Source organism: Thalia democratica, chromosome 9 (genome assembly GCF_965202585.1).
Source record: "Thalia democratica chromosome 9, ktThaDemo2.hap1.1, whole genome shotgun sequence".
In the NCBI taxonomy this organism is placed as follows: domain Eukaryota; kingdom Metazoa; phylum Chordata; class Thaliacea; order Salpida; family Salpidae; genus Thalia; species Thalia democratica.
Window position 1 is genome coordinate 4,055,214 of NC_139173.1, and position 19,027 is coordinate 4,074,240.

Sequence of the window (19,027 nt, forward strand, 5' to 3'; positions counted from 1 at the left end):
TTATTAAGGAATAAAGATTAATAAATTTACTTCGATATACTTTTCTTTTAATTTAGTTAACTAAGTATACATGATTATCTACACAAAGTACTTTAAATAAAGTTTTAACTCAAGTATGTATACCTATAAACAGTACTAGTTAGTTTAAAGTTCAAATTATTCTGAATACTTCAAACCAGTGGCGTCGCGTAGTATTTTTCTTAGGTGGTGCAGAAAAAAAATCCGAGTTTAAGGTGATCGATTTGCCCCTACTTAAGTTGTCCCTGCTCGAATTGCCTCTGCTAGAGTTGCTTCTGCTCGAATTCCTCTGCTCGAGTTGCTTCTGCTTGAGTTGCCTCTTCTCGAGTTGCCTCTTCTCGAGTTGCTTCTTCTCGAGTTGCTTCTTCTCGAGTTGCTTCTTCTCGAGTTGCCTCTTTTCGAGTTGCCTCTTCTCGAGTTGCTTCTTCTCGAGTTGCCTCTTCTCGAGTTGCCTCTTCTCGAGTTGCTTCTTCTCGAGTTGCTTCTTCTCGAGTTGCCTCTTCTCGAGTTGCTTCTTCTCGAGCTGCTTCTGCTCGAGTTGCCTCTCCTGAGATGCTTTTGTTTAAGTTGCTTCTGCTCGAATCGCCTGTGCTCTGGTTAGCTTTGTTTTCATTTTTTGTTTATAATAACTTATAATAACTCTTGTGTATATTTTTTAAATTAATTAATAATACAATAAAAAAAGCATAAATATATTTTTTGTATATTCTGAAAGATGGTATTACTTTTTACTACAAAAACTAAATAAGTTTACAATTTACGTGAATGTTTTAAAGTTTTTATCAGCTTACAAGTTTATTACGTTTTAAAAATCTAAGAGCTTCAACTTCTTTGAAACTAATAATGAAATAAGTTGGTTTATTATATAGTATAGGTTTTGCTTTTTAATTGACATAATCAATTTTAAACCATTGAATTGTTTAAATGTCATTGTTCGGTATTTTAATAATTATATAATTTAACAAAAAAAAGAAATAAACTTTAAAATAACAAGGATTATCTTAAAAACTTAAAGTCAACTTATAAAATTCCCTAACAATTATCTAATTATCTCAACAGGAACTTCAAGTTCATGCCTCTTCAAAGAGCTTAAAATCAAATAAATTGCACCTAATTACTATGACGTAACAACAGCGAATAACACTCATAAAAGATAGTTTATATCAACACTTAAAATACTTTCAATAAAGTGCACAGTTAATCAACGAGAATTATTTTTGTGAATATTTGATACATGTTGTTACACTATTTCTATAACGATATATGATTTATATATGATTTTAATTGTATTTCATAATTTTTTGATAGTACTTAAAACATTTAAAAAAAAAACTTTAAGTAGTTATTTTTTTGTAAACATTAATTATGACTATTTTTTTTCTTAATGGATACATTATAGAGGTATAATTTATTCATCTAGCAATTTCATACATTTTATATATTTTATATTATCATAAAATAAAATCGAATTACAAGTTTAACATATACTTAAACTATAAACTAAATTTTCTTTGAAATGGCAAAAATAGCGTTTTTAAACTTAGAAAACTAGTAGTTAAAAGCATTATAAAAAAAAATAAAAGCTCTTTTTTACAACTAAAATCTATGAAAACTGCTTTTAATTTTATCAGAACTATCAGTTTTATAACTTAGATGTTTTTCAGTAAGTTAACGAAAACTGTAAACCAAATTTTATCGATTTAATATTTTTCGATTCAACGACTTGTTCAGCTATCTTTGCCCCAATGTGATAAAATTTAGTTAAAAGTATTTAATGATTTTTCAAAGGCAGCGTTAAAGTTTGGTATCTAAAAAATCTTTCTGTAGATTTCTATCATAACGTACAGATTGATGTATAACTTTTAAAGTAAACAATAAACTTGTTCGAACTTTATTGAAATATTAAAACTGTAATAAATTTTCAAAGCTAGTAATTCACTTTATAACATTTAGCTGTAAGTAAAAAAATATTTTACTCTTTTTATTTAATTAATCTTAGAATAAACTTGGGATCTTCAAAGTGTTTCTCCCTGATTAAATGTTTAACTTGTAAGTTATAACTTACGAGTATATCTTATTAAACTAAGGAAAACTAAAATATATGTTAAGCTAAACTAAAACCTTGAATAATACAAGTAATGGTCATTTTATTTACGCAAAAATAGGTTAAATTTCATGTTTAAAGCTTGTTTGATAATTAGCGCAATAATTTTTTTTTGACAGAACATTTACATTTTTTCATGGTTGCTTTTAATGACGAGGTTTTATGTTAATAAAAATAAGTTGTTTTTTTTAATGTCATGAAATACAAAAAAAATAATTTTAATTAAGTTAACATTAACAATCGTGAAAATTACATAATGAAACTTTCTAAATGGTTCTAAATATATCATGAATTATCAGCTTCTTTTAGACTTTTATATTTTTTTTATCGCTTAAAATGATTCAGAATACTTAAACATCGGTTTAAGTAAAAACATTTCAGCAATATTAATTATAAAGCAGTTTTAACATTAACTTTTTTTACTGATTGAATTACTAGTGTTAAAAACGGTTTATATTTATCGTTTTACAAAGCTTAAAAGTAAACTTAATCAAAACTATTTTTTGAGCTCAATTTAAACACTAAAAATTCTTTAACTCTTAGTAAAGAGTTTTAAAATAGAAATATAAAAATAATCATTTAATAAGAGTTTTTAAGTTGTTAATATGATTTAATGGTAAAAAATATCATGGGTAATTTGTACTTATTAGTTTGACACATTTTGTTTATTGTAAAGCTTAAGGTTAGATAAAATTTAAGTTTGTTAAAAGTTTGATGCAGTTTTTGTTTTAATTCGTGTATATAAAGTTATACATATGCAGTTTACATACAACATATTAGTTAACATTTTAGTGTTTAAAATTATATTAAATCTAGTCTAAAATATATATCAGAAACTTTAGGAAACCAATAGTCTTTTATTCTCATGAAATTGGCAGATTAATTCTGATCTAAAGTGTTTACTGAAAGCTACTAATTGATTAGTTGTCATTTATGTTGAAGCTTTATATCAATAACTCGCTTAAGTAAAATTCTATTTGCATATAACTTAATTTACGTGAAATATTTAAAATAAATTGTGATAAACATATTTGCACCGTTAAGTACGTCAAACAACGAAAATCAACAATTATCTATATAAATCAGAATAAAAGTAATCATTTCGATAGTTGATAAGAAATAAAAAATCAGAACCAAAGTGTTCTTTTTGTATGATAAAGTTTTATAAAAATATATTACTTATTATAAAGGTTCAATAATTTATATATCTTTTTATGTAATAAGGGGTAACTAGAAAACGCCTTTCAATGGTTGAGAAAATTTTAGAAACAAAATGTAAATGTTCAAAGTGTAGATTTAATCGTTTGCTAACAAAAGATCCTAGTGAAACGAGTTCACTGGAATATAAATAAAAAAGTGTGTTAACACACAAAAACAACAAAGGAAGATTGTTGTATAATTTGTTTTTAAACAAAATTTATAAATATTTTTATTTAAAACAGTTTAGACATAATAAAAAACAGATTTAATTATCGTGTACACATATTAATAACTAACAAACTAAAATATACTTGTTGAAAGCTATTCTACAACAAAATGTATTTTCTCTAAAAACGTTGTTGAACGCTTTTAGAAGAATTATACAAATTTTTTAAATTTATTTTATTAACTTTAAACTCAAGTAAAGTTTTCTAAAGCAGAATTAAACAATTAAACGTAGATAAATTAAAAAAATAAGCAATAATTGTCAATTTTAACGCGTATAGTTTTTTTTATGTAATTTGTATTTAGTTCTCTATATTTATTTTGCAATGCCATTTGTAAAGTTAAATTAGTAGGTTATTAAAACATTTATAAACTTATTATTTAAGTTTTTGCAAAAAAAAACTATACACATTTTAAGGTGAAAATTTTAGTATTTGAAATTAAGAATTTTTATTAAGGAATAAAGATTAATAAATTTACTTCGATATACTTTTCTTTTAATTTAGTTAACTAAGTATACATGATTATCTACACAAAGTACTTTAAATAAAGTTTTAACTCAAGTATGTATACCTATAAACAGTACTAGTTAGTTTAAAGTTCAAATTATTCTGAATACTTCAAACCAGTGGCGTCGCGTAGTATTTTTCTTAGGTGGTGCAGAAAAAAAATCCGAGTTTAAGGTGATCGATTTGCCCCTACTTAAGTTGTCCCTGCTCGAGTTGCCTCTGCTAGAGTTGCTTCTGCTCGAATTCCTCTGCTCGAGTTGCTTCTGCTTGAGTTGCCTCTTCTCGAGTTGCCTCTTCTCGAGTTGCTTCTTCTCGAGTTGCTTCTTCTCGAGTTGCTTCTTCTCGAGTTGCCTCTTTTCGAGTTGCCTCTTCTCGAGTTGCTTCTTCTCGAGTTGCCTCTTCTCGAGTTGCCTCTTCTCGAGTTGCTTCTTCTCGAGTTGCTTCTTCTCGAGTTGCCTCTTCTCGAGTTGCTTCTTCTCGAGCTGCTTCTGCTCGAGTTGCCTCTCCTGAGATGCTTTTGTTTAAGTTGCTTCTGCTCGAATCGCCTGTGCTCTGGTTAGCTTTGTTTTCATTTTTTGTTTATAATAACTTGTATAACTTATATATAACTAAAATTACTCTACAATATTCATAGTTTTTAGCAATGTTATTCTGAAGAGAGCTAAACGAAATTAATAAATAAACTTTTTTCGAAAATGAGTCAGTTATGTTTAAACTTTTTAATTAAAACCAGTACCAAAACCAAACTATTCGAATAATAACTTGTGGAATGATACTTAACATGTACTGTTTCAGGGAATTTTCAACTAAGCTTACTTACCGCAAGATATTGATTTTGCGGTAATTCTTGAAGAAATTTTGCTGTTTTGAGTTCATTTGCGGCAGTGAAGTGAGCAAAATGGTCGTTTTCTATATTGAAGTTTTATAAGAGATTTTCTTCAAAAAAATAACGAAAACGTTATAGATACTTAATTTTTTCTTACAAAATTTTAAGGTGGTGCAATTGCGGCAGGGCAACACCCCACGCGACGCCCCTGCTTCAAACCAATTAAAATAAATCCCTGATAATTTTCTGATAACATTTAACTTATTTTAAAGTATAATTGAATTATTCAAATTTAAATCTAATAAATGGCGCCTAATTGTTATGACGTAACAACAGTTTAAAACATGCTTGAAAGATCAACGAAATTAAAGATAGACACACTTAACTATAACTGAAATAAAACTTTTTAATTTCTATATTTCTAAACTTAAAAGTATATTTTGATTTAAAAGTCACTTGCAGGTTAGTTAACAACGTAATCATCATCGAAAATATTTAGCTTTCTACATCTTAAGCTTTCTAAGAAATATCTCAAACAACTATAAAAAAAACTAAACTTGTTGACCTTTGAAGCATATACAAATGTCATTGTTACGAGAAATATCTTTTTAAATAGCATAATACTTAAAGAATGTTATAAAATACTTATATTTTTAGGTTTTTATAAAAGCTACAAAATATTAGGTCTAATAACCAAACTATGCTATAATTTTTTCTTATGTAAAGTGTACAACGATATAAAAGAGATATGTGTAATCAAAACTAAACTAAGCAGTAAGTAAACTTCAAAACATTTTTATTGTTTCCAACGTCTGTAAAAATTGGAATGTAAAAAATTTGTTTTAAATGTTCATTAAAACTTTAATTGTAGTTATAAGCTGTTTTGAATCAAGCCTTCCTTAACTGTAAATTTAGTTGAAAAATGAGGAAAATGATTTTGAAATTCTCACTTAAAATTAACATATTTGAAGAACAATCGAATGTAGAAACCATTTCATAAAATATAGCTTTCTATATAAAAGGATTAACATGTAAGTGAAACACCATTAGTCTTATTAATGTATGTAAATATTCATCATTCTAACATTAATGATCTCTTTAGTAATTAATTAGAGAAAAGTATGTTTTCATCCTCTAAATATAAACTTTAATGGGATCAATTATTTTAAATTAAGACGTTTTTTGCGTTAATTATGACTTATTCAAAAAGATATCTTTTGAAATCATCACAAGCTTATCTTATAAATCATACTTTAATTGATGTTAAACGATCTTTTTTTATTTAAATACTTTATTTTGTTTAAACCTTTAAAATTTCATTATAAAGTAAAAATAAAATATACACAACAAATAAAAACAGTTTACGTAGTGTTAGTTTGAAATCAACTCTGCATGTGAAAAGGTTAAACTTGTGTATGCTTGTGGTTTGTACTTAAAGATTTTTTTTCTCAAATGAAGTTTTTAAAGTATTCGTCTTAATTCAAAATAAAATCAATACTTTGGTACTGCGTAAAGATTTATTTATAAACATAACTTTAACAGCTCAACTCCTTTGCTTTAAAATCTTGATAAAAACATATTAAAACATAAACATAAAGTAAAAACATAACAAATAAACATAATAACACTTTTTTATAATCCTTTTTAGTAACTTTTGTTTTTAAACTTTTAAAGTACAAAGTGACTGCATACCTCAATAATTTGCTTGAAAACTTTAAAAGAAAACTTGCCATGACAACTAACTTTTTTGTAATGAAATAATATCGGTGAATCACTTCGATATTGGACCGATTACACGAAATTAGAATTATATAGATTGGTTTTGTTAAATAAAGCTCTTAAAATTGGGTTGCGCTTGCATGGCGACATTTTTGCACGCCACCACTTTTGAACTACTTTGAAGTAGCTTGTATAAATTGTTTAACTCTGTAGTAGAGGTGGGCGGAATATTTAGTCTAGATGTTGGAAAGTTTTGACCTCGGCATTTCTAAGTACTTCAATTTCATTTGGTTCACGAAAATTTCTCAGTCATCAAAATAATTTCAAAAATATACTGAATCTATTTGATTTATTTTATTGTATGTAGTAAGTAAAAAAAAAACTTGACTTTATCACACGACCAATAACAACAACTAGACAACCTACGACTGATTTTTTACTTTTTAAGAATTATAAGATTTTCTTGTATTCTGTTGTTGGTCGTGTTCATTATTTATCATTGATGGCGAAAAACATCCTAACTTTGTTGATGATGGCTAAAAAAGTACTGGTTATTGCTATGTTTAGTAGTTTTTAAAAATATTCAGTTAACTTTAGCTAATACTTTATTTTTGCTTTTTATTTCAAGTCTGAAAATATCTAGTTCAAGTTTCAAATTTCGGGTTTACATGTTAGCGGGCCGCAGTTTTAACTTCCGCGAACTTGATTTGATTAAAATTTTACTAGCCGGTAATTTTCAGTGCCATTGATTCGGGTTGTAAGTTACTCTATAGTACGATTAAGCGACATTTTTAGTCGTCGGGCCTACTCCTACTATATAATTTAATTTCGCTAAATTTATAAACGTAAGCTGCTACATATCTTAGAGATCAGTTTTTTATTCAAGTTTTATTTTTCTTGAAAATGTTTTATTTTAAGTTTTAATGTAGAGCTTTTAAAATTTTTGTATGTTGTACAAAAGGTTTTGATTAAATTTAAATTAATATTTATAATTATGATCTATTAAATTTACTGAACTTAAATCAAAATTGGTCAAAAAATATTTTTCATGCTTAAATGATATACATGACAACATTGCTAAATTTGGTGTCGAATTAATATAAAATTATACACTAAATAGTAAAACAAACTAAAAAACCTTTAATTTTTAGATTTTTTAATTAAAAAAACTTTAATTTTCTTTTGAAGAAAATAATTTTTCAATCGTTTATATAAAATTCAAGGTTTGCTTAGAACAATAAAAAGATAATAAAAATATAGGAAAATTAGATAACAAAATTGCTATATACTTTTTTCATTTTAAAGTTCTACAGATACTCTAAGCTTTTTATATATTAGCCTGAGTTTAAAATTTATTATTTCTAGGAATAAAATGTTTTATTTATGACATCTGAAAAGTTATCTAAGCCTTTTGATAGTTTCAAAGAACAAATGTTTTAACAAAGAAAACATTTTGAAACAAACATTGTACCTCAAAATATATCATGACACACTATTACTTAAGTGCTAATGATATTTTACTGTTAAATTATTTTGTACCGTATGATTGAGGGTTAGAAAGGTTTTATATCTTTTATTGATATGTCACTCAAAATGTTCAAATATCAAATTACGCCATAATAGTCGGTTAGAGTTTGGTTGTCGTAGAAACAATATACTTGTCAAACAAGTGCGAAAAACTTTCATATACATTTATTCAGAAATTATATTTTCAAAACTTTTTTCGTAACTTGTTTTTGCTTTGAAACTAAATTAATTTCAAAACTTACTTTTTTATATATTATTAAATGAAGTAACCCCAAAACAAAACGAATAATCAGCAAAATATTTTACAGAGTAAACTAAATTTCAGTTTTTTATCTTAAATTTATTTTATATACTTCTTAATCTCTGTAAAAAAAAAATGAATTTCTTGTTTATATGTTACGGAGAAATGTTGTACTTTGTTAACAAATGATACTAGGTTTGATTTTTTTTTTATTATGGCAATTTAATATTTCAAAATTTTTTAAAAAAACATAATATCAAAACATTTTTGACGACTAAACATTCAATTCTAGTTTTTATCACTAAATATTTTTTTTTACATAATTTTAACATAATTTTTTTTCTGTAGTTGGTTTTATTTAGTTGCAGCATACCAGAAAACTAAACTAAAAGAATAAAACTTAGATTAAATTTTAAAATTTTTATTAACATGTTTTGTGTCATCAATCTTAAAAAAGCTCTAAAAGTAAAAATTCTTAGCTGAAATCGTTAAATAAGTTAATCAGCATGAATTAAAAATATTAGTAATTTATTTTTTATTAAAGAAACTGTTGTTTACTCGTAGCAATAATCTTATTAGATACAATATTAATATAAAAATATTGTAAGTTACTATCTTTTTAAAATTTAAGCTTTTAATGTACAATTAAATATATAACTTTACTTTTTTCCTCTTTTACTATTTTTGATTTTTAATAACTATAAGTCTTTTGCTCTTACGTCAATAGATTGTTAAAACTGTTAAAATGATAAAAAACTTTCTTATATTCAAGTGTAATAAAGTATTTTAAGCTGTATACTTTTTTGAAAGAACTAGAAACAAAATGTATCTAAATTATTGTTTAAAAAATATTAATATTTAACACATAGAATCTAAAATTGGAACATGTAACTGTATAGTACTTAATAAAACTTGTAACATGTAAAATTATATATTTATTATAAACTTATATTTACTGCAAATACAAACACACTGGATATATATTTGTTTAAAACATTTCTGACGAATGACATTTCTGAAAGTAATAAAAAAAAGATTTGTTTTCAGATTACATATTGGTTTTACAGTCAGTTTTAACCTCATATGAGGTCGATAAATTTTGTATGATAAAGTTTTATCACTTAAATTTTTATATTAAATGTCAAATTAAACGTAAAATTCTTCAATAAGTTAATGCAAAATTTTTTAAACTTAATAAAATAGCTTTTAAAAGTTTTTTTGCAAGTAAAAATATATATTAGACTTTAGGTTGACTAACAATATTAGACTAACAAAATATTAAAAGAGTATTTTTAAATAGTTTGATGGTTTAGTTTACAGGATATTTTATAAAACAGTAACACCTTTAAAATTATCACAAAAATTACTTGAGATATATATTGATGTCAATCAAAAACAATTTTAAAATGTTTTATTCATCAGTTGTCAACTATTTTGGATAAAAATGATATAACTGTTCTTGAACTATTATTAACACAATGAAAGCAGTTGTAAAATTAGAAAAAATACTTAAATTGCCGTACTGTTTAGTACTTATAAAGTTTTTTAATTTATTATTTACGACATATTTTCGTAAAAAAATGTAAGTGCAATGTTAATTATTAATATTAATTTTTAAAGTTATTCTAGTATAAATATTTTTGTTTATATCTTTTAAAACTCATTTTACAACTTTAACAAAATTTTATTGTTAAAAGTAAACTTTTATTCTTTCTGAATTACGCTGATACATTAAAAAGTTACATGAAAAACTATAAATTCGTTTGAATTTATTGATAATTTTTTTTGTTATTATTTTCTTTAAAAATATCAACATAATACCATAATTTTTTTAAAGTTGAAATTTATTTGAATATATTGTAAAGTTATATTTTAAACGATCAATTTTAGTTAAAAATAACTTTTCTGATTGCTGTTATTTTTCCTAATTAGAAAACAGACGAAAACAGTGGGGCCATGAGGCCATAACTTTAAACTTACACTAGATATTCTTGAGCTGCAGATGAAGAGCAAAAAAAAAAAAGGTCTTATGTGTATTTTATGGTAGTTTAGAAACTTACACTAGATATTATTGAGTTGCAGATGAAGAGCAAAAAAAAAAAGAGTAATCTTGTTCAAGGGGCCATTGCTTTTTCAAATTCTTTAAAGGGGGCCATTTGCAAAAAAGTTTGGGAAACCTTGGTTTAAACTAACAAGTTCCTCAATAAATTTTCATGTACATACCTACTTAATCTAATACAAAAGCAAAAAAGTAGACTCTTTTTAAACTATCTAGGTTTTCTTATAATTGTCTACAAAATTTTAAAACATGAACAAAAAATAACGTATAAGTCTAAAATTAAATTTTTTAACACCTAACAGCTGCTGTAAAGTATAAACATTATCTTAAAAAACAACTAGCTACTGTTTAGTTTATTTATCTAAATCCTCTTTATCCGCTGCTAACACTATATATATAAATTTTATTTAAAAACCCCTAGGTTTGATCATAAACAGCTGCTTTAGCTTATAATAGTCAATTTTGAATTAGTATTTAAGTTAGTCAAGCAGACAAGTAAGTTTACTTGATACTAAGATTGCTTAACTTGTGTTAAAAAGATTTCTAAAATCTACAAGCAAATAAAACTTGACTTTGTAAAATAATCGCTACTTTTGTTTATACCTAAGATTTTGTTGATTTAACTTTAAATACATAAAAACTGAGAAAAAATTGCAGTTTTAAATATACATAAATATTTTTGATTATTTAAAAGTGTTTAAAACTTTTATATTTAGAAACCTACTACTAATAATAGTAGAGCTTTGCTTTTAGTCAAACAAGTGGGCTATTAAAAAAAATTTTTTTTAATTAGAAATGTAAACTATTTAAGTGGTTTAAAATAATAATTACTTTCATTTTTTAAAATTTTGTTTTAATTTAATGCTGTTTGTAATTACTACATAGAGTGCAAACTATTCAACATAATTTTCAAATATAGTGTTTGCATACTTTTTTATTTAAACTTTTTTTGGTTTTAGGTATAGTCACTAAAATATTGTCTTTCAAAATAGTTAAATGTTTAAACAAATTATTTAGTATAGATTATCTAACGCATATTTTATAACTTTTTAACTCTTTAAACAATTTAATGTTTGCAAAAAATATTTTTCTGAAGTACTAGCTAGTTGGTTTCATAGAGTGATGTAAACAAACTGAACTTATCACGTTTATGCAACGTAAAAATTAAAAAATGAAAATATGTTACCAAAACAAACAAAAAGATATAGATTAATACTTTTAAATCATATAGTGTATTAATTAAAAGTATAAGGTTATATTTCAGTATTTTGGTAAAATCAGGAGTTTGTAAAAAAAAGTAGTAAAATTAGATTCAAATTTGCAATCAATTGATAATCACATCTAATTTTTATACTAACATATATTGGCTTTAAAACAACCACAATAACATTATATTACTATAAATGTAGTATTTTTATCAAATATTAAAAGTGAAATAATAAAAAAATATCTGTTTACCTAAAATTAGATGAAACTAAATTCTTGACCCAAGGTTACATTTATAACAGATTATCTCTGTAAAATTAAAAATAAATCAACTACGTCGAAGTTTTTAACAAAAAGTTATTAAAAGTTTAACACAGCAATTTAATTAAAGGCTTTATATTTTATATAGCAGCATATAATTTATTAAGTCAGTTATTGTAAAGATGTAGTTGATTATAAACTTTTAAGTTTTTATTTAGCTAATAGCTACTAAACAGTTTTTGTCAAAACTCAAATTTAATTGAAATACTTTGGTTTTTTAACTTAAACAGCGTTTTTAAAAAACTACAAAAATAACAGAGAAACTAATAAAATTCGTTAAAGTTGCTATTTATACATTGTTTACTGTAAGTATTAACTGATAAAGTATTAATACGTTTTCGTGTAAATGTTTACTACTTAAAAAAATTTTTTTTGTTTGAAAATAGCAAATTACTCTGATAAGCATTCATAACACCTTTTTTGAGCTAAAGTATGTCGTGATTATTTTAAATCTTGACACAATTTCCTACTAAATTTATTTGATAACTTATTCTCGGATATAATGTTATATATACAGATTTAATCTTGTTTATTGTTTTTATAACGACTATAATTATGTTTAATGTCTATTTATTTCTTAATGACTTCTACACAAAGATGTAATATAGTTGTTAAACTGAAATCAAGTACTGCTTTAAATATGTAGTAGTTGACTAAAAACATATACTTATAAACAACACAATTGCAAATTAGTTGAAAAAAAAACGCAAAATTAAACCAATACAGTAAAGAAAATATAAATTAAAACTAATTTAATGAGTTTTTTACTGAATTTATTTTAAATTATGTTAGCTTGTAAATAAATTTACAAAAGAAAAATCTTTGATGTTTTCTAAATATTATAAAATAAGTATAATGGCTTGATCAAAATAATTAGCCAAAAACAAGTCAATTAATTTTTAGCTGCTAGTAAAATGAATCATTAAAAAGTGTTTTTTTGGTACACTAAAAAAGTTTACTTCAAAAAATCAAAAAAAAAACTAGTTTCAAGATAAAAGATATGCTAATAATTGTTGTTAAATATTACTTATTTACTCTATTGTACAGATTGTTTTAAAATAATAATATTATATTTTAAAAGCAACTAACTTTTAATTAGTCATACTTTTGTAGTTCAAAGTGTTTTAAAATCTTTAAAATTTTAGATCTATTATGAAAATACTTGACAACAAAAAGCTATAACAAAAATCATATAATTGATAAATGTTTCAGTCTAAATAACATATTTTTTTAATTAAACAGCTGTTAGAATATAATTGTAATAGTTTTTAAGTATATCGATTTCATGCTTTAAAGTATTTCGTAGAAAATTTTTTGAAAAACAATTTCTTAATATTTATTAGAAACCGTGGAATAAAACCACATAACCCGCTGAGTAATTCAAAATTTGTCATTTTAAATCTCAAGTAATTTTCAAGATCATTTCATCACGTTTATTTGTAAAGTAATATTTCCAATATATAGTTAAATGAGAAACTTTTTTTTTAAACTTTCGGTAATGAACTAATTGTATAAGATTTTATATGTAACTTTTCGATTCTGTATAGAGCGAATTTGAATAAAAGTAATTTCTCTGTAATCAAAAGAAGTTATGTATGATAATGTACATTCATTGGCTTTGTAATTTTTAAAATTTAATTTTTCACGTAAAACTTAATTTGAATTTTTTTCAACTTTATTTTAAGTTTAAATTTTTTAAACGTTTATATAATAATACTTTGAAAGCATAACAAAATATTATATTAACTTTGAAATGTTTTAACGAAATCACTATGATGTTGTTTTCAAAAGTTAAAAAAATTAAAAAATGATATATTTTACTTAAAACTAATAAAAATCGTTTTTATATGTTTGCTTTTAAAAGCTTTCTAAAAGCTGACACGTATTTATAAATACAAAATGAGCTAAATCTTAGCAATTAATATTTTACATTATTCAATTAATAAAAGTTGACCTTACTTGTTTTTTTATGGTCGTTTTTTTATCGAAATTTAATACTGTCAGAACGGTAATATAATGCTGTTAATTTATATTTATTGTTTTTTATAAGAGTTTCAGTTTTAATTCTATTTGCAAAAAGCTTTTTGTTTACACTCGATTGTATAATACATTTATAATAATTTAAAATTATACATCTAGGAGTATTAAAATCAATTTAAATAAAAACTTTAATTGCTTTTAAAGTTACTAAAATAAAAAAAAATAAAAAACAAAGCTAATAAAGTTGGAGATAATTTGTAGTAACATATTTTTTTTGTAATCAGAATTCATAACATTTTATTTGCACACACATTAAAATGCATGCAAAAGTGTTAGCTAAGTGATAGACTTCTTGAGCCTTTAAAAATTTATACTGAACAAAACATAAAAGAATAACTTAATAATTTTAAACTGAAGAATAAACACCTTAGAATTTGCAGCTGCTGTAAGGTAAAAACGTAAACAAAGTTTTAGCTACTGTTTATTTATTTACACAAATCCTTTTATAGATTGATGACATATAAACAAAAATAAAATTATTTAATACCTTAACAAACAATGATCTGTACAGGAAAGTACATTTACTTGATACTAAAATTTGATTAGTTGTGTAAAACGGATTCATTTAATTTATGATAACATAAAAAATGTTTTTGAAGACTAAAATCCTACTTTAAACAGTTTACATTGAGATTATGATTTACAGGTTTTAGACTTTTAATCGTATAACTAAATGTTTAAACTTTATTAGTTCGTGTTGCTTTATTTCCAACTTATACTTACTTTTTCTGCATATTGGTTTAAAGCTTTTATAGTTTTTTTATTCTCATTAATATTAAAAAATTCTGTTCTGCAAAAACCTTTTTCAACGTATGCAAAGTTTATCATAGTATCAGAATATGTATGGAAACAGTTTATTTTCTGTATAAAATTTTTAGCATAATTAACTTTGTTTATATTTGTGTATTTATGTGTCTAAATTAAAAAATTATGAAAGGATAACGTTTAAAAAAAAATATAAAATTATTACGCTAAGTTGTGGTAAATTACCAAAGTTTTACTATTTGCAACGAATTTCTTTGTATTTTGTAAACTGTATTTATAACAGCGGTAAAAACTATTAAATTGTTTATACAAACCATCCATCACGAGTGTTAGATATGTAGTGTGAAACGTTATTGTGGAGTTTATGTCATCATAAAAATCATCAAATATTAGTAACATATTTGATTGATGTTAGGAAATTCTCAAACTTTATCATTCGAACATATCCGGTTTGAAATGTAATAATTTAATACATGAGGTTACAAATGCTATAAATTTTAATTTAAGCAAGCACTTTTTAAGTTTTTAGTTTGATACTTTTATACATAAATGCATTTGGTTAAACAAAAAAAAGTTACATTACTACGCTATAAATACTTTTCTTTTTTTTAATAAATAGTAGAAGAAGAGGTTATACATGTTAAAGATTTAGATGACATATTACTTAAATATTAAAACATATTACTTGTTTACCCTAAAATAAAATGAAAGTAAACTTCTATACTAGTTTAACATTAACCACAGATTGTTTTGAAATAAAGATGTAGTATATTGTTAAGTTTTTAATTTAAAGGATTAAAATTTATCATTTGAAAACATGAGGTTTAAACTTTAATAAAGTTTATAATACATTATGTAATTAATATTAAATATACATTTGTCAGTAAATGCAGAAGCGATTATTAAACATTTTTACGTGTATAGATCATACAATTATTAAACTATTATGTGTAACTATATTAACCGAGAACAAGATAAAATTAAAGTTTTCAAGTCATATTCTTTTCATTTAAATTTAATTTTAGCTGGATTGCTTATATCAATTTGAACCATATTTATTAAACCTTTAAGATTAAAAAAACGACAATTAAAAGTTGAATAAAAATGTTTAGTTTCTAGTTGTAGATACCTATTAATGTTTTATAAAAAATCCTAGTTTTTATTAACTTCTAAAATAGACATAACTCGTTACCAATTTTTTACCTTATAACTAACAGCTATTATCAAAACATAAAAAGGGTTTGTTGTCAACCAATCAAAGATTATAGGAATGCCTTTCTAGTTGTAGAACTTAAGAAGTAGCGTTAAAACCAGTTTTCAAAACAATACATTTTATAATAAAAGTCTGATAGAGTTTTTTATGAAAATTTAAAATTTGAATATAACTAAATACTAGCTCGTTTACATATAATTATTCACCACTTTCTTAATTTTTTTAGTTTACAAAAAAGCAAGTTAGTTCTGAATTTTTTTTTTAAACATGCTTTCAGCTAAGGTTTGAAATAAAGACTTTTATTTATTGACTGGTAAATCATTTTAAATTATCTAATAGCGTATTATCTGATATTACGTAAGGTATAAAGACCTTATTTTTATTTAATGTTATCACAAAAACTACAATTATGTAGATATTTCTTAAATTCTTCTAAACAAAGAGTTAATTATTTTTTTTGTAAAAAGACGAAACAATTTTAACACAAATTAAAAATATTGAAACAAATACCGACAAACACATTCAAACGTTAATTTAAAAAACTTTAAATGTAATAAATTTTGTGTTAAAAAATAACAAAATTAAGAATTATACTAGCTATATGATAATTTTTTTTGTAACTTTTATGCATATAGGAACCTACCAGAGCTTAAATAAGATTTCAAAACTATATAAAACAACGGGAACGGGTCTAAAATGCACGAAGAAAATATTTGACGAGGTTACTAAATGCACGAGTGCACAAAATTGCCGGAAGCCAAATTTGTACAAGGGCACAAAATTGCACAAGGGAAATTTTGCACTAAGGTTCAATTTTGCACGGCTTACATATTTGCACGAGAATAAAAAAAACAATAAAAGTAAACAGAAAAAAAAATTCAAAAAAAAAAAGTTACTGACCGAGGGTAGGGGTAAGGGGTAACAGTGATAGTAAAAAAAATTAAAATTAACAAAAAAAATATATAAAATAAAATAATAAAAAGTAACTTACCGACCGATAATAATGGTTAGGCGTAACAGTGATAGTAAAAATAAAAAATATAAACAATTTAACCTGTGCAAAAGTGTCTTCGTGCAAAATTGACCCTTCGTGCAACAGTGCCTTTGTGCAGTTTTATCTTCGTGCAATTTTATACCCTCATGCAAAAGTATCTTCGTACAAAAGTAATCTTCGTGTCCTCGTGCAACTTAGACAGCCAATCTAAAACAACATATTGCAAACTTTAAACTGTGTATACTTTACTTGTCAAATATTTAATTCCGTTTCATGACGTTTCATTCTCTCAAATCTTACTAAACAGTTCTTGTTGGTCACCAACAAGATTAAGGTGAACAACAAGAGTGGTTACTTGTGCTACTGTACGCACGGTATGACATAGAGCGAAAACTTCACTGACATATGCGAGAAGAAACGGGGTAAATCCCCATGTAGAAAAAATAATAGGACCTGCTACTCTAACAAGAACACTTTCAATTGCAGAGCTGGTTTCATCATAAAAATATACATGTTATTAATAAATGTATAAACAAATATATTAGCAATAAGAAGAAGTCAAATTAAAACTAATTTTGTATAAAATTTTGTCATTTAGTAGACATAGGACTCAGTGGCGTAGCGTGGTATTTTGGTCAGGGGGTGCGCAACTATTTTTCTCAAAAAATCCTCTAAATTAAAACTTTTGTAATTAACTATGAAAAAACTTTTTATAAGTAATATAATTGAAATAAATTTATTAAGTAAAATAAGTTCGTTAACTGTTTTAAAAAATATTTATATATTACAAAATTAAACAATTAAATAAAAGTATAAATTTCATTAGATTTACTTATACTTGCAAAAATGTAAACTTAATAAATAAAAATTGTTTTTATTACTTATAGTAAACTTAATATCTTTAAAAATTAATGTATTTAATAAAACGAAAGTATCTGTTTTATTTACGAAAAAATATCAATCTCTTTTATATACAATACAACAGTGATAACAACACCTCATTGCACATAGTTTTAATAAATTTACATTGAAGTTAAAATAGACCAACTTTATAACTGTTATTACAGTTTATTACAACTTTGTAAAATAATTAAAAGTATACTTTTTAAATTTAATTCATTTGATTGTATTTGTTTAAAATAAAAATCACAAACAAAGCTTATTTCTCATAGGCCGACACGCTTATCTTGTATGTTTACAAAAATAAAGTCCAGAAAACTAGCAGTAGTCTTAACAATGTAGCATAAAAAAAAATTGTAAAATTGTTTAATTTTTCTTTAAGCGTGACGTATTTGTGTAAACTTTTTGAGAAAAATAATCTACCATAAGGTCATACTACAGCGGTGCGCTACATTAGTTGCGTACTTTTTGAGTATAAATTCTTATGAAGTTAATGAACTTATAAAATTTTTCCTTATGGAGTTTTTCATCAACATCGGTGCGCGTTTGCAATTACGCACCGAATCAGTATATTGAGTGATAACATGTACATTCCTAACTCGTCACTAATTGGTATTCGAAATTTCGTTTAACTTTTTGAATACTAGATAAACATAATTGAAAAAAGGCAAATTAAGCAGAAAAAATAAACTATAAAAGATAAAGATATTACATTCTTTTTTTTTTACATTTTTTTTTTTAGGTGGCACGCATGCGCCAGTGTCCCTCCCCACGCTACGCCCCTGATAGGACTAATGGATTTATTTAGAATACAATAACTTAAGTCACTATCGACGTTTCTATACGTAATAGTTTATAAAAAACTTGTTAATGTTACGAAATAAGTTTATTATTGAACTAATTATGTTGTATACAAAAGATAGCAGTACTAATGAAGTGAATAATTTGTCTAATTTTACTTTCGTCTTTTAGAACAAACCTCTGAAATGTAGACAGTTACAGCTGATTTGTTTAAATAATCTGTCTAAAAAACATTATTTTTGTTGCAATTTTCTTTGATTGTAGAATATTAAATCCCGCCGCTTTTCTTATAATTAACATTTAAATGTTAAGTATTAACTTATAAGGTTACTTTGAAAAAATACTATGATTTCTAGAAT